Raw genomic sequence first — 23,779 nt, 5'->3', positions numbered from 1 at the left:
CGCCACCAGGGAAGTCCCCGAAAGCCTCATTCTTTGACCACAATGCAATTAAGCTAGGAATTATTAACAAAAATTTAAATTAAAAAGCCAACCTTTTGAAAACTAATAACCATTTTTGTAAATAACTCTAAATAAAACCTACATGACAAGTTATTTTAAAGTAATAATGCTGCAAATACCACATATCTGAACACATGGGAAGGTGGTTAAAGTGTAACAGGGAGGAAAATTCATAGCTCACTGATGTGAATTTTTTAAATAAGAAAGGGTGGAAGGCAAAAAAGATAAAAAGCAGAATTTAAGAAATTAGAGAAGAGAAAAATAGAAATAAAAGATAAATCAATGACTTGTTGTTGTTTTTTTTTGTTTTTTTTTTGGTGGTACACGGGCCTCTCACTGTTGTGGCCTCTCCCGTTGCGGAGCACAGGCTCCGGACGCGCAGGCTCAGCGGCCATGGCTCATGGGCCCAGCCACTCCGTGGCATGTGGGATCTTCCTGGACCCGGGCATGAACCCGCGTCCCCTGCATCTGCAGGCAGACCCTCAACCACTGCACCACCAGGGAAGCCCCGATGACTTGTTTTTTTGGGCAGTCTAATAAATTAGGAAAACTTCTAGCAGATCCAATGATAGTAAGCAGAGAGAAATGAATGCACAATAGGAACAAATATTTTTTAAATTAATTATATTAAGTAAAACCTTATGATAATAAATTTGCAAATATGAATAAGCAGATATTTTTGTAGGAAAATACATATTACTAAAACCAATCCAACAAGTAGAAGAAAACCAAAAAAAATCTATTACTACAGAGTAAATTGAAAAGGTAGGTAAAGAGCTACTTCCTAGAGAAGTGTTGGCGCTGACACTTTTACTGGCAAATATTCAAATATTTCAAACATTCTGTTTCAGGATACAGGAAAGATAGAGAACTTCCCCAGCTATCTTTAAAATGTAGCATAGGGGCTTCCCTGGTGGCGCAGTGGTTGGGAGTCTGCCTGCCGATGCAGGGGACACGGGTTCGTGCTCCAGTTCGGGAAGATCCCACATGCCGCGGAGTGGCTAGGCTCGTGAGCCATGGCCACTGGGCCTGCGCGTCCGGAGCCTGTGCTCCGCAACGGGAGAGGCCACAACAGTGAGAGGCCCGCGTACTGCAAAAAAAAAAAAAAAAAAAATAGCATAACCTTAAAACGAAGAGTTGGCAGATAGCACAAAACTATAGACCAGTCCTGCTTAAGAATATGACAAAAATCCTAAATAAAGCACCAGCAAATTATCCTGGTTGGGACTCTTTGTGGCAGAAGAAACAGAAATCTGCTCAAATGAGCTCAGAAAAGGGGAAGATTCCTTATAAAGATTCAGAGCCCTCATGGAATTAAAGAGGGAGACATGTATAGCTGAGCTCCATTGGAGACAGTAGCCATCAGGGCCTATGAATGCATGATTTCACCTTTTTCTTTACGCTAGCATCCTCTGCTACTGATCAGACGGCCAGTGCCAATTGACTTTTCAAGTTGACTATTAGGGTCTTTCAGGGTCCCAAGCCTAAACTTAGCAATGAAGAGATGCTTCCTTAACATGGTTCTGGTGACATCTGCAATGTCTGCCAATCTTTCCAGTCCTCCTTCTAGGCTGGGATTGCACTTTCCACTGGGGTTAAGCAGGGCCGTGTGAGCTACTGTGTGCCACTTCTGGGTAGAAGCACTTAATTGCTGGTACAAGACTCTCCTATTCCATATCCCTTGCTTCAGTAAGACAGGAGCATTTGGTGATGTGGAGGTGCAAAGCTGAACCAGTCACAGCTGTCCTAGAGAACTGTCTGAACCCACAGCTAACTTAATATGAACAAGAAATAAACTTCTCGGAAGCCATGATATTTTGACATTATTTGTTACTGCAGCATAATCTACTTATCCTGACTAATTCAATGACAAAGAATATCTATCTCAAGCCAAACGCCAATATCATATTTAATGGTAAAATACTGGAAGCATTCTGAGCCATGTCCAGAATAAGGCAAGGATGCTTAATAATGCCTCTATAATTTTACATGGCTCGGAAAGGTCTAGACAATGCAATAAGGCAAGAAACATATACAAAAGGACAACCACTAAAAAGAAGACAAAATTATTATTTGTGGATAATTGTCTACTTGAAAGCACAAAGGAAGCAAGTGAAAAAGTATTAGATATTAGAAGAGTTCTATGAAAGTAGTCAGTTATAAAATAAACATACAAAAAATCAGTAGCTTTCTTCCCTCCCTCCTCTTTTTTGCTCTCTATTGGACTGACTGCATTTTCTTCACTTCCGTTTTCACTCTGTCAGTATAAAAGTTATACATTCCATTTCTGCATTTTAGACGTTATCTTTAAATTTTTATCAGGCATAATTGACTTAGTATAATCTAAATCAAAATTCTCCACCCTCCTCCTAGATAGTACAAAGTCTTATAGTGATTTAACTCCAATTATAGCTTCCAATCACCATGTATGATTTCCTAGTATTTTGGTTCCATCTTGTTTTGAGCCTACATTTGTTGTTATTATTATTAATTTTTACAGCCAACTCTTATTTAGATTTTACCTACATTTTAATATATTTGCTCATTGCTCATCACATACCTGATACAGGGTTTGATCTCCTTCCTCCTTAGATAATCCTTTATTAGTTCTTTCAGCAAAGCTCTGTGAGTGGTAAAGTTTTTCAGTCTTTGTCCAAAATGTCTTTATTTTGCTTTCACTCTTTAAAGGTAGTTTAGCTGAAAGACATTTTCAGTTGACAAATATTTTCTTTCATCATCTTGGATATATTATTACTGTATTTTCTTTTGGCCTTTATTGTTGTTGATGTTTTTTGTTGTTTCTTTGCAGGCTGTGTGGGATTGTGGTCAAAGCATATGACCTGGAGTTCTTGGCTGCCTAGGTCCACATCCTGGCCCTGCCATTAATAATTGTGTAATTTTGTGCCCAAGTATCTACTGCTCACAATTCTGCTATTTGGGCTGGGATCAGTTGGGAAGTTCTTCTGCTAATCTCCCCTAGAGTCACTCATGTGGCTGTTCTCATCTGGGGTTTGAATGGGGTAAAGGGTTCAGATGGCCTCAGTCAAAAGCCTGACAGTTGGTGCTGGCTGTCAGGTAGGTCATCTCAATTCTCTTCCACCAGTATTCTACACTGGGTTTCTTGACAAGAGGGCAGAAGTGATCTAAGACAGCAAAACTAGAAGCTACAAGGCTCCTTAAGGTCTGGTTTTGGAAATAACACAACATCATCTTGGCTGCATTCTATCAGTCAAAGCAAGTCTCAAGGCCAGACCAGGCTCAAGGGTGGGGAAATAGACTAAGATTCTCCCTTGTGACAAGTGTGTCCTCTTGAAGGCAGGAGGAGCAAAGTCACATCACAAAAGGGTACTGTCAAGGGGAAGTGTGATTCTTCAGGGGTCATTATTGTAACAAGAATTACTAAAGTAACATGAAGTAATAAAGATTAGCTAAACTTTCTGTGCCTCAATTTTCCATTCTTAAAAGGTTTAAGAGTGTTATTTTGAAGACTTAAAGAGCTAGTGTGCAAAGTGCTGAGAGCACAGTTTTTCCTTCTGGTTGCTTTAAGTAATTTTCTTTGTCTTTAGTATTACATATTTAGTATCTATATCTAGGTGTAGATTGACTGTTATTTATCCTTCTTGGAATTAATACACCTCTTAAATCTGAGGAGTTGTGTCTTTCATCACTATTGGAATATTCTCAGACATTATCATGTTGAATACGATCTCTCCTCCATTCTCCTCATAATCTCCCTTCTTCTAGGTCTCCTCTAAGACATATGTCAGACCTCCTCACTCTATCCTGTTTGCTTCTATTTTTGGTCTTTCTATCTTTTTATCTTTGTAGGCTGCATTCTGAGTAATTTTCTCAGTTCTATCTTTAAGTTCATGAACATTTGTTCAGCTGTGTCTAATCTGCTATTTAACACACCCATTGAAATTTTAGTTTCAGTGGCTGTTTTTCATTCTTAGATCTTTGTTTTCCTTCAAATCTGCCTCTTTTTTAAGGTATCTTTTTATTTGCTTATGGTGCCTTTTTTTCTTTTAATAATTTAACGCACACTTGGTTTATAGTCTCTTTCAGACTGTGCTATGATCTCAGTTTCACACTGTGCTAATTCTCCCTTGTGGTAGATCATTTCCTCCTGTTGTTTCTATTTTTTAGCTGTCAGCACCTCTTCACTGAGGATCTTGCCCCTTTTGGGGGTTGTATGTTATGGAATATTTCCTGGCTCTGGTTTTCCCCTCCCAACTTCCAGGACCTAGGAGTTTCCCATTCTTTTTTTCAAGATTAATTATTTCTGTTGCTGTGCTAAGTTTTGTTGATGTTCCTTAGCATAAGGAGTGAGGGGAGTGTCACCATTAGCTCAGTCTGCTAGGTCACTGGAACCAGAAGTCAAATTGAATATATTATAAAGGTATCATTTAAAATCAATAGGGAAAATATGAACTATTTATTAAGTGGTATTAAGACAACTGTTCAATAATGAGGGGGGAAAGCAATACACCTTAACATACACCATCACTAAAATAAATTGCAGAGATAACAAAAAATTAAATATAAAAGTGAAACTATAAAAGCGCTAGATGAAAATAATGTCAGTGGGAAAAGCCTGATGGTAAAATGCTCTCGAAGCTTTGACTACAAAAAAATGTAAAAGTTATGTACATTGAAGAACTATGAGAAAACCCCCAAAGCAAGTGACCAATTAGGAAGATATTTACAAGATATAATAAAGGTTCAATATCCTTAATCTACAAAGAGCTCTCACACACGCAGAAGAAGACAATTAATACCTAATAAGGAATTGAGCAAAGGACATGAATCAGTAAAACAATAAGAAAAATGACCAACAAGCATGTGAAATAAGAATTGCAAAATAAGAAAAACAAATGACCAGCGAGCAGATGAAAATATGTTTCTCTTCACTGATAGTAAAAGAAAAGAACAGAACAGAATGCACTTGGAAGCAAGAGATCCTTTTTACCTTATCAACTTGGCCAAACATTTCAAAAAGGTTAGAATATCCTGTGTGGCGAGGGGAAAAAGGAATTTTACACAACACTCTTTCCTTGGTAGGAGTGTGTGTGGGTTCAGTGGTAGCCCCCTGAAGCCATGAGCATGTCCTAACCCCACAACCCATGAATGTTACCTCATTTGAAAAAAAGGGTCTTCGCTGATATAATTAAGGATCTTGAGATGAAGAGATCATCCTGGATTATAGGACAATGTCCTTGTAAGAGGCATATGGGGAAAAAATAGACAGAGGAAGAGGTGATATGACCACAGAGGCAGAGACTGGGGTGAGGGGGCTACGAGTCAACTGACAGAAGCTAAGAGAGGAAATCCCCTGGCGGTCCAGTGGTTAGGACTCCACACTTTCACTGCCAAGGGTGTGGCTTCGATCCCTAGTTGGGGAACTAAGATCCCACAAGCCACGTGGTGCGGGCACCCCCCCCCCAAAAAAAAACCCCAAAAAGACAAAACCAAACCAAACCTGACACCCTGATTTTGGACTTCTAGCCTCCCGAACTGTGAGGGAACAAATTTCTTTATTTTAAGCCACCAAATTTGTGATAATTTGTCACGGCAGTCCTAGGACACTCACGCCGTGTCATCAGAACATTTTCAGGAGGGCAATGTGGGAGTGTGCAGACAGACCGGTCCTAAAACGTGCGCACCTTTCCTAACATGGAAACTTTTCTCCTAGAAATCACTCAAAATTAATAATTGAGCATTTGTTAAAGAATTCTCGGCAAGGATATTCACTGAAGGCTTCTTCGTTAAGGGAATTTGAATACAGCCTAAATGTTCGATGACAGAGGGTTGGCTAAGTAAATGATGGTTTTGCCATGTAACCATAAGGATAAAAAATAATAATACCTGAAGTGGATGGAATATTTTTGATGTGCTCCGCAAGGAATGAGTACTTTCTGTCTCTTGCCTCCTGTAATTCTCACCGCAAGGCTGTAAGGCAGTCAGCAGTAGCCCCACCACACAGAGGAGGACGGCAAGGTCAGAGGGTGGAGGCCACCTGCCCGACGTGACGTAAGCAAGGGGCCAATTCCTGACCCCAAGCCCTGTACTGTGCACATGTCCACCACGCAACAAGATGACTCATGGTGCAGCCAGCAGATCACCAGGTAACGGCACAGAGGGATCCTGGCTGCAGAGTGTCGGATGAAAAACAGCAGTTGAGCACGTCCTACTTTTGCAAAAATAAAAAGTGCATTCAACTTGCAGAGAAAAAAGGCTGGAAGGATTTACTATGCACGTTAACGGGGAGGTTACCTCGGGGGATGGATTTGGTGATTTTGATTTTCTACACGAACACGCACAGCGTTGGTAATCAGAACAAAATAATGAAAACCAAAACCACACCACCGGGCCTGTGCTGACCACACTGACCTCTGACTTTGCTCTGGGAGATGGGGAACAGCCAGTGCCGCAGCGGAGGGACCCCAGGCGCCTGACTCCCCCCCGCCCTTGGTCTTCTCCCCTCTGCTGCTGTCCACACCTTCCCTGCACCCGCTCTTCCGTGGGCATCGATTTTTCCATCCTTCAGAGAAGCGCCTGAGGAAAAGGAAAGAGCATCTCTGGATCAATGAGTAGAGCCCTGCAGCCCCGGTCAGGTGGTGTGTCGCGGTGGTCTGCGGGCTGTCTGTCACTGCCCTGCCCGGGACTCAAGGGGGAGGTTGGCTGGTGGGGGGAGAGTAAGCCTGGCTGGGCTTCCCCAGTGGCCCCGTGAGCGCGCCGTGTGTGCGCGCGTGTGTAGTGTAGGCGTGGTGGTAGGGGGATGTGTGAGATGTGTAATGGGGTGTGGGGCTGTATGTGGGGCAGGTGTGTGTGTGTGTGTGTGTGTGTGTGTGTGTGTGTGTGTGTGTGTGTATGAGATGGAGGTACACTAGGGTCTAGGATAGGGTGGGGGGTGGTTTTGCCCCCTGCCAGCTGCCAGCGCTGATCTTTGCCTAGAGAAATGGGGAGCAGCCCAAGCCCCCTCTGGCAGGCTCCCATCAACTCACCCTCACAGCTCAGTAAGGAAGGTGCTGGTAGCCACCCACTGCCCAGGTAGAGAAACTGAGGGCTGTGTGTGGAGAGAAAAGGCGAGACAGGGAGGGGAGGGGGAGGGGAGAGAGAGCGTATCACTTGTGGCAGCTCCCAGACTGTGAACCAGACTCCTGTGTAAGGCACCAGCACTCACCTGTGCCGGGCGCTGGGAGTGGGGGCACAGACAGGAGACACCCGCCTTGGCCCCGCCCTTCGGGGCTCCCAGTGAGGGGAGGGAGTCGGTCTATGGGCACTCTTGGGCCAGAGCTGGCCAGTATGGGTCAGCAGACACCTCCCCCATGCTCTTCAGGCCTGTCCGAGCTTCTCCCACCCACCACGCTAGCCTCTTCCTTCCGGTCAAACCGTCTCCTGACTTGTCACTTGAGCAGAGCCTGGTCCCCTCACTCATGCAAACACACCTCCTCTCGGAAGTCCCCATGGACCAAGCCCCAGCCCTACAGCTCCCTGTGCTTCTCCTCCAGGGCCCCGGTGACAAACATCCTTGAAGATTTCAGTCCACTGTTTCCCGTCTGTCTTCTCCCAGCCTAGACTGTGAGCTCAGAGAAAGTCAGGCTGAAACTGTGGGTCCTCTTGGCTGGCTGTGCTGTGCCCACCCCCTGACCAGGCACCTAAAATGGCTCAACATATGCTTGTTGCATGAATGAATGAACCATGATAATTGCTAAGAAAAGAAGTATGCAGATGGTCTATGATGGAGTTCTGTGAGCATGGATTGGGTTTGTGTCCGCGTGCACGTGCGCTGAGGTGTGCTCACGTGTGGGTACGGTGCGTTCACGGACACGTGCACAAGTATGTGCGCGGGCACGGGTGCGTGCACGTGTGCCCAAGGCACCCAGTGCTTGCGCGTGTGTGCCACGCATGTGTGTGCATGTACTGGGGTCCACGCGTTTCTATGTGCCAGTGTGTGCAGGTGTGTGTTTACACCTGTGTCTGTTTATGCTGCTTCTTGCTCAGGGTTGGAGGAACGTCATCATCCTTCTCTCACATTTGTTCTCTCTCCATGACCTGCAGCCGACCTTGCCGCTTTTCGCTTTCTGCAGCCTCCAATCCCAGTCCCAGCAAAGACTCTAGCTCCAGCGGGGCTTCAGCGCTACCATTCCAGCCCATTCCACCACTCACGGCCCAGACGTTCCCTGGAACACAACAAACGTGTAATCTCGGCTGGAGGCTTTTGCCTCTTTCGCCTTCTCATCTGTAAAGTGGACACCAAGCTCACAGACACGCATAAAAGGCACGGCCCAGGACCTGGTCTATAGTGAGCGTTCGACAAATGTTTCCCACCACGATGCTTCTGACGGTGATGGTGGTGACGACCTTCCCCTGGTGGCTGCAAACCAGGGTGACCCAGAGGACGCGGGGGAGGTAAGGCAAAGCAGCGCCCTGCCTGGGGCGGATGACTACATCCCACCCTCCTGGCCACGGGCTCCCAGAAAATGCTGCGGTGGAAGGAGTCAGGGGAATGAAGAGCAGACATGAAGCCCAAGTCCTCATCCCAGAGCTGCTTCCCTGGCCCGCTGCGGTCAGGGCGCGTGGGTTCTCCCACAGCGGCTCTTCCGGCTGGCTCCACGCCAATCACACGTGAGGTATGTACTTGAAATCAAACCCCAGCTCCTCTTCGTGGCCTGCATACCCCTCCTTCCCTGTGCTCCAGCCACACAACTGTCTTTCTGCTCTTCTTACACATGTTCCTGCCTCAGGGCCTTTGCATTTGCCATTCCCTCTATCTGGTGTACCGCATGGTCTTAGGGCTGGTCCCCCACCCCCCCCACCCCACCCCACCCCCGCTCATCCTTCAGCTCAGAGGCCCCCTCCTCAGTACCCCCAGTCACGCACCATCACACCACTTATCAACAGCTAACATTATCTTAAAACGTGCATTTATCAGGCTATTGTGTCTTAATCACCACCTGGAAGGTACTCAACAAGGACTTGTAGGAAGGGAGAGAGGGCGGGGCCTGGCTCCTGGGATCCAAACCTCATAGTTCCATTTATTTAGCACTTACTATGCGCCAGGGTGTAGCCCAAAGTCTAGCCAGCTGGGTGACCCGGGGCAGCCTGCCCTACCTCTCAGGCCTCAGTTTCTCCATCTTTAGAGTGAAAGGCAGCCCCAAGTCTCTGGAGGGATCCTCATCTCCATTTTCACGGTGTCTCCAGCTCTCTGCAACCTGGCAGTCTGCAGAGCCTGGGAATGTGAGGCCTCTGGGGTCCGCAGCCTCCTGAGCCTGCCCTGCTCTCCCGACTTTTCAGTCCGACTTCACCTCCTCTGGGATGCCTCCCTGCCTCAGGCCTCTTCGGAGCTCTCAGCACACCGTAGTTTGATCGTTTACTTCTCTGGCTCCCATTAGGCTATGAGCTCTGGGAGGCCTGGGACAAGTGTTTTCTTTCAGCATCCTAGCTCAGAAGGGGACACCCTGCAGGACCCCGGAATCTTACCCAGCTGAGACAAGGTCTGGGATGGGTCATCCAACTCTGCCACCAATTTGCTCACCCCTGGGAAGAAGCCACGCCCTTCTCTGTGTCTTCAGAAACATTGGTGCTATTTACTGCCCACCAAGAGCTCCAGACTTTGCAGCCCTTGCAATGCTATTCACAGCTTCTACCTGATGTCTGTCCAAAAGGCCCGACTCGATGAGCACCCCAGCATCTGTGCCTTTTTTATTGAGACGGGGCCTGGTTTCTGAGTTTGTTTCAGCTGTGAGGGTCCCTGGGGCGCCTCTGCAGGAGGGGTGCGGCAATGGCAGAACACTACGTGGGCAACCAGCTTCCCTGTTTTCGCTCTTCCCACCCAAGCCCCAGGGGTGGAAAACAAATCCACACTCGCCAGAAACCTGACTCGGCTGCCGAGCTGGAAAAGCTGGTTCTGGAAGGGAAGGCTGGGGGAGGGGGACTTCCGAGGCCCCAGGGCCGCTGTCTGGGAGCTGTTCTCACCAGTCAAGTGGCCCTTGGCCTCCCAGGACGCCGTCACTTGGAGGTTCTCTCTCTGGGAGACGGGAGGCTGGCTCTCAGCCAAGGCCACCTGAGCAACGACCACTGCAGGGTCTTTGGCGTTCCAGGGAGCCACCGGGAAGGGCAGTCCGTGCAGACGGTGGGGAAGGGGAGAGGGCGAAAGGGCTCAAACGCTAAGTCAGGGTCCTTCGGACTCTGGGCTAAAGCCCGGGCCTAGCAGCAGGACTTGGCCAGCGCCCGGGGCCGCGGGGCTCGGCGGGCACACATCCGAGCACCGCTGGGTGCCTGCCCAGCACTGTGCCGGCCGGGGCGAGAAGAGGCGGAGGCGGCCCGAACCAGGGAAAGGGGAGGGAGCCTGGCCGCCGCTGGGCCTCGGGGACGTGAGCGACCCCAGCGACCGCCTGGTCCAGAGTGGCGATTCCTCCGCGGGGCCGCCAAGCCCAGCTGCCGGGAACGCGCCGCGTGCGTGCGCCCAGCTCGCCGCCACCGGCATCAATTCCCGAGATGTCTGTGCATGTCTTTTTCTTTCACTAGAGGTTGCTCACTTTCACTTCTTGCTTCCTTTCCGCTCCTCCGCCAGCTCCGTGAGCGCGTGTGCGTTGGGGGGCGGGGGGTGCGCGCGCCTGTCCGCGCGCTCCCGGCGGATGCTTACCCCGCCCGCGGGCAGGGCGCTCGGGGATCGCCGGGTGCCCGCCGCCTGGCGTCAGGCGCGACATGGCCCAGCCGCCTAGCCCCCTACGGGAGCGTGAGAACCGGTTCCAACAGCCCCCAAAGCCCTGACCACCCTGCGTTGCCCTGGAAGATGGGGGTCCCAGGTGGAGCAGGCCGGAGAAAAGGCCTGGCCTCATCGCTGCGTCCCCCCTCCGCCCTCACCGACTTCTCTCACTTTCTGGGTCTTTAAAAAAAAAGTAACAATTCGCCCCTGAAGCCGCTGCTACTTCTCCTGACTCCAGAAGCATCTCTCTGGGCCTCTCCACTCCAAACAGGAAACCAAGGCCAGGATGGATGGAGCCTTGCTTCACTGAGCAGGAAGCCACATCCCGTGGAGGCCAGAGCCTTTTGCTTGAGAAAGTAGGATTTGGATGGGGCTGAGAAGGGCCTCTTCGGCTTCCTTTCCGGGCCCAGCCTGCTGGTCTCCTTACTGTTCTTTTAGTGCATCTTGTGCGGGGGTCCCGCCTCAGGGCCTTTGCACAGGCTCTGGGCTCCAACGGGCCAGAGACCTCCATTCCTCACTAGCTGTGTGACTTTAGGCAAATGACCTAACCTCTATGAAGCTTCATTTCCTTGCCTGTAAAATGGGCTCATAATAGGATGTTTGAAGGTTCAAAGTGATGCCCAGGGACTGAGCAGTTAGGGCACAGGGAAGGACATTTGGTGAGCCCAGGGCAGATGTGGGGATCGGGCAGAAGCCCAACCCCTTGGCTGGGATACCTCCCCTCACTCTTTCAGGGAACCTCGTTACCACCCATCTCCCCAGTCCCTGCCAGGCCTTCTCAAGGCCTCATCGGCTGACCTTCACCCAAAACAATTCCCTGCCCCAACCTCTGCTGTGAGGACCAGCAGGAGGCAATAGAAAGGGGACCAGGTCAGAAGGCAGGAGAACTGGGTTCAAATTCTAGCAAATTCTGCCTCACTGTGTGATTGTTAGCGAGTTGCTTGGCGTCTCTGTGCCTGAATTTCTTTCTGTGTGAAACTGAGGCAGAAGGCTGTCTGGCCTACATCTCAGGACCCTTGGCAGACAAAGCAGCCTGTGGGTGGGATGTCATTCCAAGAAGTGAAAAGCCTCAGATAGAAGCATGTTGCCGCTGTAATTTACACCCATCCTCAGAGCATCAGCTCGGGCTTGAGGAATCCACTAGTCAGCTGGATCTGAGGGGTCCCTGCCACCTGTGCTAATGGAAGGTGGCTGGAAGGCCGCTTCCAAGAAATGTACAGATTGATGGGTTCTGCCACTCACAGCTGGCCTTAGTCATCAGTTCCAACAATGGGGGTGCCTGAGGCACTGTAACAGCCCCTGAAGGGAGTATACTGCAGGGAGAAGCATCATGTATTTCGCTGATGAGTAAGGCCTTGGCCATGGGCTATGGTCCGTGGCCTTCCTCAGCCCTGCCACTTGGCCCCCACCTTGACTCTCCTTTGCCTCAGTTTCTTCCTCCTAAGTGCCAGCCCCTGAAAGTCCCCATGTGGGCTCCCTAGAAGCCTCCCATGCCCCGGGTTAAAGCTGCCATCTTTCCCCCCCAGTTCCCTCCTCCTTTATTACTGAGATCATCACATGCTGGGAGTTGCCACCGATTCTTCAAGCCACGCGCCCATGGCCAACTTGTTTGCTCCAGACAGAAACACCAGCATTGATTTTGCTGCATATTCATTGTAAAACTGCAAATGATATAAAACACGTACATTGAAGAATGGAAGTTCCCTCGTTATTTGCCCTCCAAAAATAACTACTGGCCACATTTGGTGAATTCTGGTATCTGTTTAGACTCTCTGAGTTATAACAGGCAGAAAATCCAATCAAAATAGGAATTATGGGCTCATGTAATAGAATAATGCAGAGGCGGCTGTGGGTTTCAGGCATGGTTTGATCCAGAGGTTCATGATGTTATTGACGCTCTGGCTTGACTTCTCTGCAGTTCTTTTCCCTCTGCCCTCCTCATGGTGTCAGCGGGTCCAGTTAGGGTGGTAGCAGTGGCTGCTGGGGTCCCAGGTGTTATACTCACACTGCACTATCAGAGGAGGCAAGACCAGCTCATTCTTGGTTCCCAAGTAAGAATGAGGAATCCCGTTTCTCAGAGGTGTTCTGACCCAGCCTGGAGGGGGTCAGAGAAGACTTCCTGGAGGAGGTGGGGCCTGAACTCATGTTGAAGAGCCCCCTGTCAGGAGAGTTGGGGCCCCTTTTAGGTATGAGGAAGCAAAGTGCCCTTTCACCTCTGTTGAAACTTGAGGCTCAGAAAACTTAAGTCGTGGGACTGAAGAGGCTGAAGTGGTCCAGTGGGACCGCATGAAGCGAGTCAACAGGTCAAGCTCCCATTTTGCAGACAGATCTGGGCCGGAGCCTCGGGTTGTGTGGCCTCAGGCAAGCCGGCCTCATCTCCCTGAACCTCAGCTTGCTCACTCCCTGTGAAATGAAGGCAGCAACAGACCAGCCTTCGGGGTTATTAGGAGGGTTAAGGCCCATCCCTCATGTGCACTCGGGAAACATGACTTGCTATTCATATTGTTGTTATCGGTGCCTTTGTTATTACGGCCACTTTGATAGAAACTCCTTAGCACAGTGCCAGGTACCCAGCAGGTGCCCGGGAAATAATAGCTGGGACCCTGATCATTATCGCCAGCTCCCTGGGGCACAGCAGATGTGGCTGGGCCCACCCGAAGCCCACTTGCCCATCAGAGTGACACCGCCACCCTCAATGAGCAAAGAAGGTGAGTGGTGGGACAGGCCCAGCCTGGGCCCAAGCTCGTGGGGAGCCGGTCTCTCCAGCAAGGTCCTTGCTGCACCTGCTCACACCCGCCCACGCCAGTCTTAGGGAGGTTTCTGGGCTGGGAGGGGTTGCCCCACTCCCTCCATCCATCGGAGCCTCGCTGTGTGTCTGGCTGACCGGCTACGTGTCTCTCCCTGGCAGGTGAGCTATGAAGCACCAGGCCCCAAAAGCACTGGCCTGCAGCCTCAGCATTAAGTGTATTCGCAGCCATTAGCAGGAGGCCCCAGCCTGGCCAGTCAGGGCGAATCCTCAGCCCACCCCTTGCCCCCGCTCCCTGGGGGCTGCCTGTTAAAGCTCCATCCTTGGAGGGGAGAACAGAGGCTGAGAAGAAAACATGGGGCTTCTAGGGCCCACGTGGACATTTGTGTAGGTTGTTCACTGCACAAAGATGCTGCTCAGGGGGCAAGTGGAGCTGCAGTTCAGCCAGCCCTCCGCTTCCCAGGCTGTGGGACCTGGCTCAGGCTGCATTCCACACAGGAGGTGGTGCCCTTTTCTAATCCGTTCAAAGGAGCCTTAGGGGAGAGCTGTGGCCTGCGTGGGCTGCAGAAAGAAGCTATCTGAGAACTCGAAGCCTTATGTAGCCTTTTTTTTTAATTGCATTTTTAGGGACATCTTTTTAGAGTACAGTTCTATGAATTTTATCATGTGTATAACTTTGTATAACCACCACCACAAGTAGGATACAAAACAGGTCTATCAGCCCAAAAAAGTCCCTTGTGCTATCCTTTCGTAGTCACGTCCTCCCCTTGCTCCTAATCCCTGGCAGCCCCAGATCCGTTCTCCATCATTGGTCTCTTAGAAAATGGAATCATGCAGTATGTGATATTTTGAGACTGGCCTTTTGCATTCAGCATAGTGGCCTTGAGATCCATGCAAGGTGATGCGTGTGTCAATAGTTTGTTCCTTTTCATTGCTGAATAATAGTCCATGTTCGGGACGTACCATTTTATCCATTCACCCACCGAAGGAATTTGGGTTGTTTCCACTTTGGGGCTTTTACAAATAAAGCTGCTCTGAACATCCATGCCTCTGTGACTATGAACATGCCTGTCTCTGCGTGGACCTAAGTTTTCATTTCTCTGGGATAAATGTCCAGGAGTAGTACAGCTGCATCATAGGACAAGAATATGATTAACTTTTTAAGAAACTGCCAGACTGTTTTCCAGAGTGACCATACCGTTGTGCATCCGTATCTATAATGTATGAGAGTTCCAGTTGCTCTGGACTCGTCAGCACTTGATATTGTCAGTTTTTAAATTTTAGCCATCCCAGTGGGTGTGAAGCAGTACCACATCACACTTTTAATTTTCACGTGTCCCTGATGGTTAACAGTATTGAGTATTTTTTCATGCATTTATTTGTCATCTGATAGATCTCTGATGAAGTGTCTATACAAGTCTTTTGCCTATTTTTCAATTGGACTGTTATGAAACTATTGAGTTTTGATGGTTCTTTATATATTCTGGATACAAGTCCTTTGTCAAATATGTGATTTGCAAATATTTTCTCACAATCTGTGGCTTGTCTTTTCATTCCCTTAACAGTTTCTTTACAGAACAAGTGTTAAATTTTGATGATTTATCCATTTTTTTTCTTTTGTGGGTTGTACTTTATTGTTATGTCTGAGAGCTCTGCCTAATCCCAAGTCTCAGAGATTTTTCTCCTATGTTTTCTGAAAGTTTTATGTTAGAGATTTAGGTCTATGATCCATTGTGAGTTGATTTTTTCTTTCTTTTTTAATATGGGGTGAGGTAAGGGTCAAGATTCCTTTTTTTTTTGCATGTGTCCCACAGTATTTATTAAATTAATGAATGAAAGGCACAAAGGATCAGGTAGCAAGGCTAGCAAAATGGGGGAGATCAAGATTGTGTACTAGTCAATGGATAAAGGATTGTTTTTTTCAGCAAATGATGTTAAAACCATTGGACATTCATTTTTTAAAAAAAAAATGAACCTCAACCTAAACCTCATATCTTATACAAAAAAATGACTCTCAGTGGATCATAGATTTAAATGTAAAAGGTAAAGGACTCCAGCAAACCCATCTATGTCGTAGGAGATTCCCAGCCCAGCTCCGCTGTCAGATGACATAGGACTGGTGAGAATTATACGAGCATATAGGGTAAGTCAAGTGAGAACCTTCTATGGCCACCTCTGACCTGTCCAGGGTTTGAGAGAACCAACATTTATCAAACGTGAACCCTGCACCAAGTGTTCCACTGAATGCTTTCTTTGCATCCTCTCATTGAATCCTAAAACAAATCAATAAACTTTTAGAGGTTGGTGTTTTTGTGCCCACTCTATGAATAAGGAAATTGAGCTCAGAGAGGTTAAGAAACTTGCCTAAAGTCACAAAGTAAATGGGGGAGCGAGGTTTTACCCCAGGGTGTTCACCTCTGCTGGAGGCAGGCAGGGCACAGTTGGGACAAGCTGATGTAGAGCTGCACTGTTGATCTATCACGTGGTTATGGGGCCTTGGTTGGGGTGGGTGCGGGGGGGTGGGGCAGGTATGCTTTTCTCCCAGGATTCTGGGGAGATTAGAGGCCCCCATTCTCCGGAGAGCCTGAGCTGAGTCCCCTTCGTGCTGATGCCTCCTCCTGGATGGCTCTTGTTTGGGGCACTCACCAAACCCATTCCCAACAGACGGAACCGTTGCAGGCCTGACGATGGCGGATGCCTCCAGGCAGCGCATGCGCATGACGGCATATGCCAGTCCTGGGCTGATAGGATCTTCTCGCCTGCGCTGGGGCTCCCTGCCTCCTGTGACTGGTCATTCCAGCCCCTCGGCCTTTCCCTCGTTCCTAGTGCATCCCCACCCGCACCCCTTGCCCAGCGTGTAACCCCCTACTTAGGGGGCCGTCTCCGCGTCTTCTCCCTTGTGTAAACATGACCGCTGTTTCAGCACTCAGCTCAAGTGGCGCCTTCCCGGCAGCTCCTCCGAGCCCCCCTTCATGCTGCTGATAAATACAGTCTAGTCCCACGTGGTCTGAAAAGCTGGCATTTGGTAACATAGCTTCCTAGAGATGCATGGGCCTCTCTAGAGCCTTCTGGATGCACCTAGAGGTGCGTCTGGGGGGGCAGCCTCAGCCCCAAATAGATTGTGAGGGCAGGGACTGAGTTTTTTTTTTCTTTTGGCTGCGCCGCGCAGCCTGTGGGATCTCAGTTCCCCAACCAGGGACTGAACGCAGGCCACACGGCAGTGAAAGCGCGGAGTCCTAACCACTGGGCCACCGGGGAACTCCCTGGGGCCTGAGTCTTAATCCCCTCTGCTGGGCCCAGAGGAGACTGGCTCCCAGCGCATGACTCAGGGTCCATCAGACCCATCTCTGCCACCTCCTTGCTGTGTGACTCAGTGTCTGGCATGCCATAAACGCTCCATCGATGGGAAGAGTTGCTGCTGTTGCTTTGGGGGCTGTTATTTTTATTCCCAGGATGCCTCCTAGAGCGGTGTAGCCAGGTATGGATGGTGAGAGGGTCCGCTGCTCTCGGAGGGAAGCAAAGTCCTACTGCAGCAGGAAAGCTTCCCTCCTCTCACCCCCACCCCCGAACCCCGGCCTGGAACAAGCCCACCACACCCTGCGGGCGCCACGCAGCTCCCTCCAGCCAGGGCTGCAGGCTCCTAGGGGCAGGGTGGGGGCAGGGAGAGGGACCAGCTTTTAATTCTTTTCCCCCTTCACAGCCTGGAGTTGACCCTCAGGAGTGACACTGAAGGGGCCCCAGGGAGGCTGGGGTCAGGCAGAGGGGAGCAGCCTCTTGCCTAATGAAGTCTGCCCAGAGCCCAGACCTCCTGCAGCCTAATTAGATTTCATGATCCTGAAGGAGGCACCCTGGATCCTTGCTCACCTCCAAACCTCATCAGCGCCCGGCCTTGTCCAGTCCAGGCCCTGCATCTCAAACACAGCTCCTGCTGGCAACCTGCCACTGTCCCTGGCCTCCGACCTCTCCCACCTGCTCCTGCCACCTCTCCTGTCTCGCCCACTCTTGATCAATGCTGGGGATGTCTTTCTAGAAAGCAAATCAGATCGTGTTCCCCTCCCCCCTCTCCCCACCCCCAGACTCCCACTCCCTTCAACGGGGGCCTCTCCATCTTTTTATTCACAATTATCACCTGGTGATCCTGTTAAAATGTAGAGGTATTGGGACCCATCCCCCAAGAGTATGACTTCCTGGGTCTGGAGCAGGGCCCAGGAACCTGCATTTCACAAGTCCCCCTTTAGGGCTGGGGACAGGAGCCCAGGGTGTGGCTCTACTCATACTCTCACGTTCTGGCTCAAAACCCTGAGGCCACAAGGATACAAATGTGAACCTGGCCTTCTGGAGTACTGTGAAGGTGTGTCTTCAAGGAAGGCGGTTAGAACAGGTTTGCACAGAGCAGTTTTCTAGCCAGGTTACTAACTTGTAAATGTCTAGACAGTTGATACATGGACCTCCATTTGGCCTTGGGTCCCACAAATTTGAGGAGTAGTCCTGCTTGGCTCTCAGCTCTTTATCGCCTCATCTGCAGAATAAGCTCCAGGGGGCTCAGCTTGGCTCAGGTCTCACCCCCTCCCTTCTCCACATTACCCTCCAGCATCTAGCTTATGGTCTTTGAAAACATCAGGCAGCTTGTCACCTCTGTGCCTTTGTACATGTTCCCTCTGTCTGGAACGCTCTTCTCCCACTTGTCCCCTTGGAGAACTCCTATTCATCCCTCAAAACCCAATTTAGGTTCCATGATTCCTGAGGGCCCCTCTGTGCCCTCGCCCCCTTCTCTGGTTGCACATACCCTGCTTTGCTATAACTATTTTGTTTGGTTCCTTTCCTGGAGACAGTTTATCATCTTTGCCATAATGGTTTTAGATTTGGGAGACTTGGTTTTGCCTCTGGCCCTGATACTTACCAGGGCTCTGAACTTGGATGTTGTCTACCCACCTCTCTGAGACCTTTTCATTACTGATAAAATGGGGATTAAAATATTACCCTCTGCATTGTGTTGCTTTGATGTTTAAATAAGATCACACATGTGTGGGGCTTGGCACAGTGCACGGCACAGAGTTACTGCTTCATTATTTTGACGTCTTTCCTGATGTCGGGCAAGTTCTGTGAGACCAGGGAGTGTATCTCCTCCTCTTTGGACCCTTGGGAGTCCAGGATGGGACTTCTCCCAGAGTAGACCCCAGGAGGACAAGTTGCTGGGTAGCTCAGGGCTCTGCTGTTCTGCCCTGTCTCTGGAAACTGTCCCCACTTTGAGTGCCATCTTTGACTGTGCTTAGGGAAAGGGGGGGCCTCGTGTCCCTCTAGGGACATTCATTGGAAGTGAGAAAAACCAGCAGGGCCCACGGGGTGAGAGAAGCAGGGATGGGGGCAGATGCTCAGCCCCAGCTTAGGAGAACAGCTGTGTAGTCCGGTGTGTGTTCCAGGGTGCCGGCCCCCTTCCCATCTCCTAGGGTCCTGCCCAGTGTCGGGGGGAAGACAGCGTGCCCGGGAGGCACGAGGACTGGCCCCAGCTGCAGAGCTGGAGCGAGAATCTCTTGATCTCTTGGCTACACCAAGAGGCGGAGGCAGCCGGGGCCCTGGAGATGGTCTCCATGACAACTGCTGCCACTCACTCCCCATCTCGGATGTAAATTAGTTACAATTTTATTAGTGTGCAGAATTTCAAGAGGCCGGATCCTGCCTTGGAAGGGAAAAGGGTGGTGGGGGGACAGGGAAGAGTCTCCAAATGCTTCATACTCCCACAAGGGAGCCAAACCCCGAGGTAGGTCCACGGAGACTGAATTGGGCCGCACGCCCTCATTTGTCTGGCCTGTCAGCCGGTCTGGACTGGGCGAGTCAGCCTGTCTCTGGAGAGGAAGGGACACACAGGCCCAGAGCACCAGCAGTGGGCCCCGTGCTTTTCAAGCCTTGTCTGGCCTCCTCCTTTTGGCAGCCTGTCCACCTCCCCACTTGTCGGGGGAGGCGGCTGAGGGCCACAGGGGTCATTAGCTGGTCCGAGGGTGCCCGGCTTGTCACGACCAGGCTCTGCTCTCCCCTCTCTGCTCAGCTGCCTCCCGATGGGGGGTCAGAGGTCACTGAGATGCTGCTGGGCACCAAGGCAGGCAGGTGAGGACATTGCCAAGAGTTTGGGTTTCTGAGCAAACTTGGGGCCCTGGGCGCCAGGAGTCAGCATGTGGGGCTGCTGCAGATGTGGCCGGGGGGTGCCCAAGTCACGGCTTCCTGACGTTCGATGATCTGAATCACATGTGCAGATACACAGGCGTGCACACACACACATTTTTCCCCCCAAGGAGGGAAAAAAGGGACAAATGTGTCTTTCTCCTAAGGCTGTTGTCAAAATTAGTTGCGTCTCCCAAGGCACATCGCACCGTGTGTGCCCCTCAGGTGGTGCCACTCCCTCCGCTGCTGCGGAGATCAAGCTTTGGAGGGCGGGGCCCAAAGAAGCAGCAGGCCAGCCACGCCCCCTGGGCTCCTAGCCACGCCCCCTGGGCTCCTAATTGCGGCTGGCTTGGTGGTGGGCACTGAGATGCCCTCCCAAGGGCAGAGGAGTTGGCACTGCAGGGGCAGGGGGGGTGCCGAGGGACAGAGGACAGGAGGGGATGAGGGAAAACTCCAGGTAGGTGTGAATGGCCGAGCCAACGAAGAAAAGAAAGCCGAATACAGGCTTGGAGGTGCGCGACAAAGCCTCAGCGAAGGCTCAGGGCATAGGCTATCGGGAGGACGGATGGAAAATGGATGGGGGGCTGGACAGGGGACTAGATGGGGATGAATCAGAAATGGATGGGAGGTTGGATAGGAAACTGGATGGGACATGGTTGGGAAGATGGATAAGCTGGATAGATGATGGACAGGAGGAAGGATGGAAGGGCAGGTGGGAGGCTGTTTCACACACCGGTTAGGCTTGTGGGCTACGGCCACACGCGCTGGGATTCAACCCCCAGCTAGTCCATTTAGTAGTGCTGTCACCTTGGACAAATTTTCATAATCTCTCTGAGCCTCAGTGTTCCAGACGGGAGGGTGGATGCAGGATCAGTGGAAGAAGCAGTAAACTGGGGGCTCATGCATGTAAAGCACACAGTAAGTGCTTAATAAATGCTCACACTATCATTTCATCCCCGAATCCCGAACTCGGCCTTGGGGACATGGTGGTGAGTAAAGAAATGCTGGGGTTGCCCTCGGGGGCTCGAGTCCATCGGGCAAGGTGATCGATCCTGATGCAGGGCCCCTTGGGGTGGAGAGAAAAGGAGGGGAAGGGGGGAGGAGAGGGGTCAGGGTTATGGGATCTGTGTCCCTGGGGTCTCGGGACAGGGTCAGGGCGCTGGCAGTGTTCAGGTGAAAGAGAAGAGGGCCTGGCTCTGGAGGTGCCAGTGCAAAGCGGGAGGGAAGCCAGAAGCAGGGGTGAGGAGGGCGATTGTGCTTCACGCAGGCAAGAGGCAGGCTGGACGAGGTGGAGCCAGACCAGGTGCTTTTCAACAGGGGGTGCTACTCCGACCGTCTCTCCCTCGCTCAGTCAGTACCCAGGACCTGGCCCACCCCTGCCTCTGGACTTCAGTTTCCCCAGGTGTACGTGGCCTGGAAGATTCCTAAAGGTGCTTCCAGATTTGGGGACAGTCTGCGCCTCATCCAGGTGGATGGTGGCATGGACCTCTCGCTCCTCCTTGGGAGTGAGCCAGCCATCGTGGCCGGCCCCTCCTAAATGGACTAGCTGGGGTTTGAATCCTAGCCCATGTGGCCGTAGCCCACAAGCCTAACCGCTATATGAAACAGCCCCTCCCGACAGGGATGGAGAGGCACCAGCCAGGCCACAGGCCTGCCCTCCCGAGGTCCAGCCCACATGTGTGAGACAGATGAAAGTGTTAGGGAAAGATCTATAGGAGGAGAGCATCCTGCTGCTTCGACAGGGCTCTGTGTCTGTGGACTGTCCATCTGTGATTAGATCATGGCCCAGAGGCTGGGCAGACCCCGTGGCAAATAGGTCCCGGTGACCCTGTCCTGGAAACACGCCCTTATGGATAAACCACTGATTCTACAGAGACAGCGAGACCCCTCTCTCACTCCATACTGCTGGTTCCGACCTCCGCGTGAGGGTGACGGGATCCCTGAGCTTCACCCGGGTTCAGTGTCTGGCGCCAGGTGCGTGGTAGATTCCCTGTAAGGCAAGGCCACCTGCCCATCTCCCGTCACGTGGAGACAGAAGCCCACGGAGCGAGGTGGCAGCTCTGGCTGGCTCCCCCGCCACCCCGTCTCCTCCATCCCCCATCTCACAACGCGCCATATTTTGTGGCCCGAGGGCTGAGAATCCTAACAGGCAAGAGCAGGGATGGGACCGCCCACCCTGTTCCAGTCATGTGTCTTCCTAATTATGCCGCACACCGGAAAACTTAATTAAATTGATGCTTGGTGTGTAATTTCAACTAGTTTGGAAGTAGGGGCAAATCAAACAAACAGGCACACGGCCCTGCCGGCCAGCGCCACCTTCGGCAAAATCCGGCTGGGCCCGGGATGCTGAGAGTTGCGGGCACTTGTCCTGTCCGGCTCAGCTGTGGTGAAAACGCCTATTTCCCTCTGAGCCCCCAGAGGAAGCTCTGCTCCCTGGACTTCCCAGCCCTAGAGACACACACACACGTTCACACATAAACAAACACACACGTGCGTGTACAGACACACCAGGAACTACAGGAGGGAGCTAGATAGCCAAGGGGACAGGGAAGGTGGGAAAACCCTATGAAGTAAGGGCTGCACTCACGGTTAGCAAGACTGTAGGATAAAAATACAAGGAAATACGAGGAAAGGCCAGATACATAAAAATGAAGTCCAGTGTCCGATTCTCCTGGGACTCATTTCCAGGTCACTCTAATCCTTCTCCTCCTCCTTCTTTCTGTCCCTCTTTGGGTGACCCCCTGCTCCGTGTTTTGCACATGAGGTCGCCCAGCTGCAGGCTGTGTCCCCCTTGGGGACAAGGGTGGTCCGAGAGGGAGGGAGGCCACCCCCAGGAAGGGCGTCCTGGTGCCCAGGTAGGGATGTGGTGGCAGAGGAGGGGGTGATGGATGGGAAGGGGACAGGAAGGGCGGGCAGGGAGGAGCTGGGCACGCTTCTATTTGATCCTGGTGTCAGCGGAGAGAATGTGAAGCAAAACAAGAGAGGCATCCCTCAGCAGCGGGGGGAGCTCCAGAGGTCTCCGTTGACTCAGCTTCTTTAGCCACAGCACTTAGCGGGAGCTGGCGTGGGCCAGGCACCTGGTGCACTGTGCACGGGTCAGACAGGCCCTGCTCCAGATGACTTGCCATCCAGGGCGGGAGACGCAGAGGGAACGAGGCAGCTGCAGAGACAGAGGGGGCCGCGGGCCAAGGCCTGCTGGAGAGTCCCTGTGCCGGGCGTGGTACCAACAGCTGGCAGAGTTAATTTTTTTTCATTTATTTATTTTTTTGCGGTACGCGGGCCTCTCACTGTGTGGCCTCTCCCGTTGCGGAGCACAGATTCCGGACGCGCAGGCTCAGCAGCCATGGCTCACGGGCCCAGCCGCTCCATGGCATGTGGGATCTTCCCAGACTGGGGCACGAACCCGTGTCCCCTGCATCAGCAGGCGGACTCTCAACTACTGCGCCACCAGGGAAGCCCTGGCAGCGTTACTTCTGACCCCTCATACAACAGCCTCCGGAGGCTGCTGCCATCCCCGTTACAGCCTGGGGAAATAGAGGCACAGACAGTTAAGTCACTGCCCAGGGCTCCCTGCTTGTAGACATCGCAGCTGGGCTGTAAGCGGTGGCCTCTCACTGGATTATAGTTGCTGTGGACAAACAAGGCTGCAGGGAAGGGTGGTCGAGGAGGCCCTCTCTGGGGAGGGGGCTTTTGAGCTGGGGCTGACTGACTGTGTTTACTCTGGGCTGGGCACCAGGCATCCCACCAAGACCTCACCGGAGCCCCATTTTAGAGATTAGGAGACTGAGGCACAGAGGTTAAGGGATGGGCCTAGGTTCTCAAGGCCAGGGAGAACAGCTTGGGGCTCTCAGGACCTCAATCTGCCCCCAGCCCACCTGGCCATCCTGCCCCCACAAGGTCGTGGCCTCTTCCTGGCTCAGAATGAAAAAGATGGGTGAATGAGAGAAAAGAGGCCTTGCTTCTCAGAGACGTGAGGTGCTTTTCCCAGTGTCACCGGGCCCTGCATGGCCTGACTGTCTGTCCAAGATGCTGGCGCATCTGCCCACTGCCACGGGGATGGCCCTGCAGGCGGCAGGTTGCAGTGCGCTGGGACTGCGGGCCCCCAT

At 51.5% G+C, this 23,779-nt stretch overlaps 2 long non-coding RNA genes across 3 annotated transcripts in view; one reads left to right on the top strand and one right to left on the bottom strand.

The window, feature by feature from the left end:
• Positions 1-2,626: 2,626 nt before the first annotated feature.
• LOC137227354 (uncharacterized) lies at positions 2,627-9,777 on the bottom strand. 2 transcript variants are annotated; one of them, XR_010944816.1, is made up of 4 exons: positions 9,599-9,777; positions 8,096-8,243; positions 5,926-6,615; positions 2,627-2,757 (listed from the first exon to the last, which is right to left on the bottom strand). It is a non-coding gene; the product is annotated as an uncharacterized lncRNA (long non-coding RNA). The 2 variants fall into 2 exon arrangements; XR_010944817.1 differs by having other exon boundaries at positions 9,711-9,775.
• LOC137227355 (uncharacterized) overlaps positions 8,021-23,779 on the top strand; it is a 36,248-nt gene continuing 20,489 nt past the window's right edge. Inside the window, exon 1 of the long non-coding RNA XR_010944818.1 lies at positions 8,021-8,693. This is a non-coding gene — a long non-coding RNA (uncharacterized lncRNA). The remainder of the gene's footprint in view (positions 8,694-23,779) is intronic.

This window comes from Pseudorca crassidens, chromosome 7, assembly GCF_039906515.1.
Source record: "Pseudorca crassidens isolate mPseCra1 chromosome 7, mPseCra1.hap1, whole genome shotgun sequence".
Lineage (NCBI taxonomy): Eukaryota > Metazoa > Chordata > Mammalia > Artiodactyla > Delphinidae > Pseudorca > Pseudorca crassidens.
Note: the sequence above shows the minus strand (reverse complement) of the source record. Positions and strands in the feature narration are given on the sequence as shown.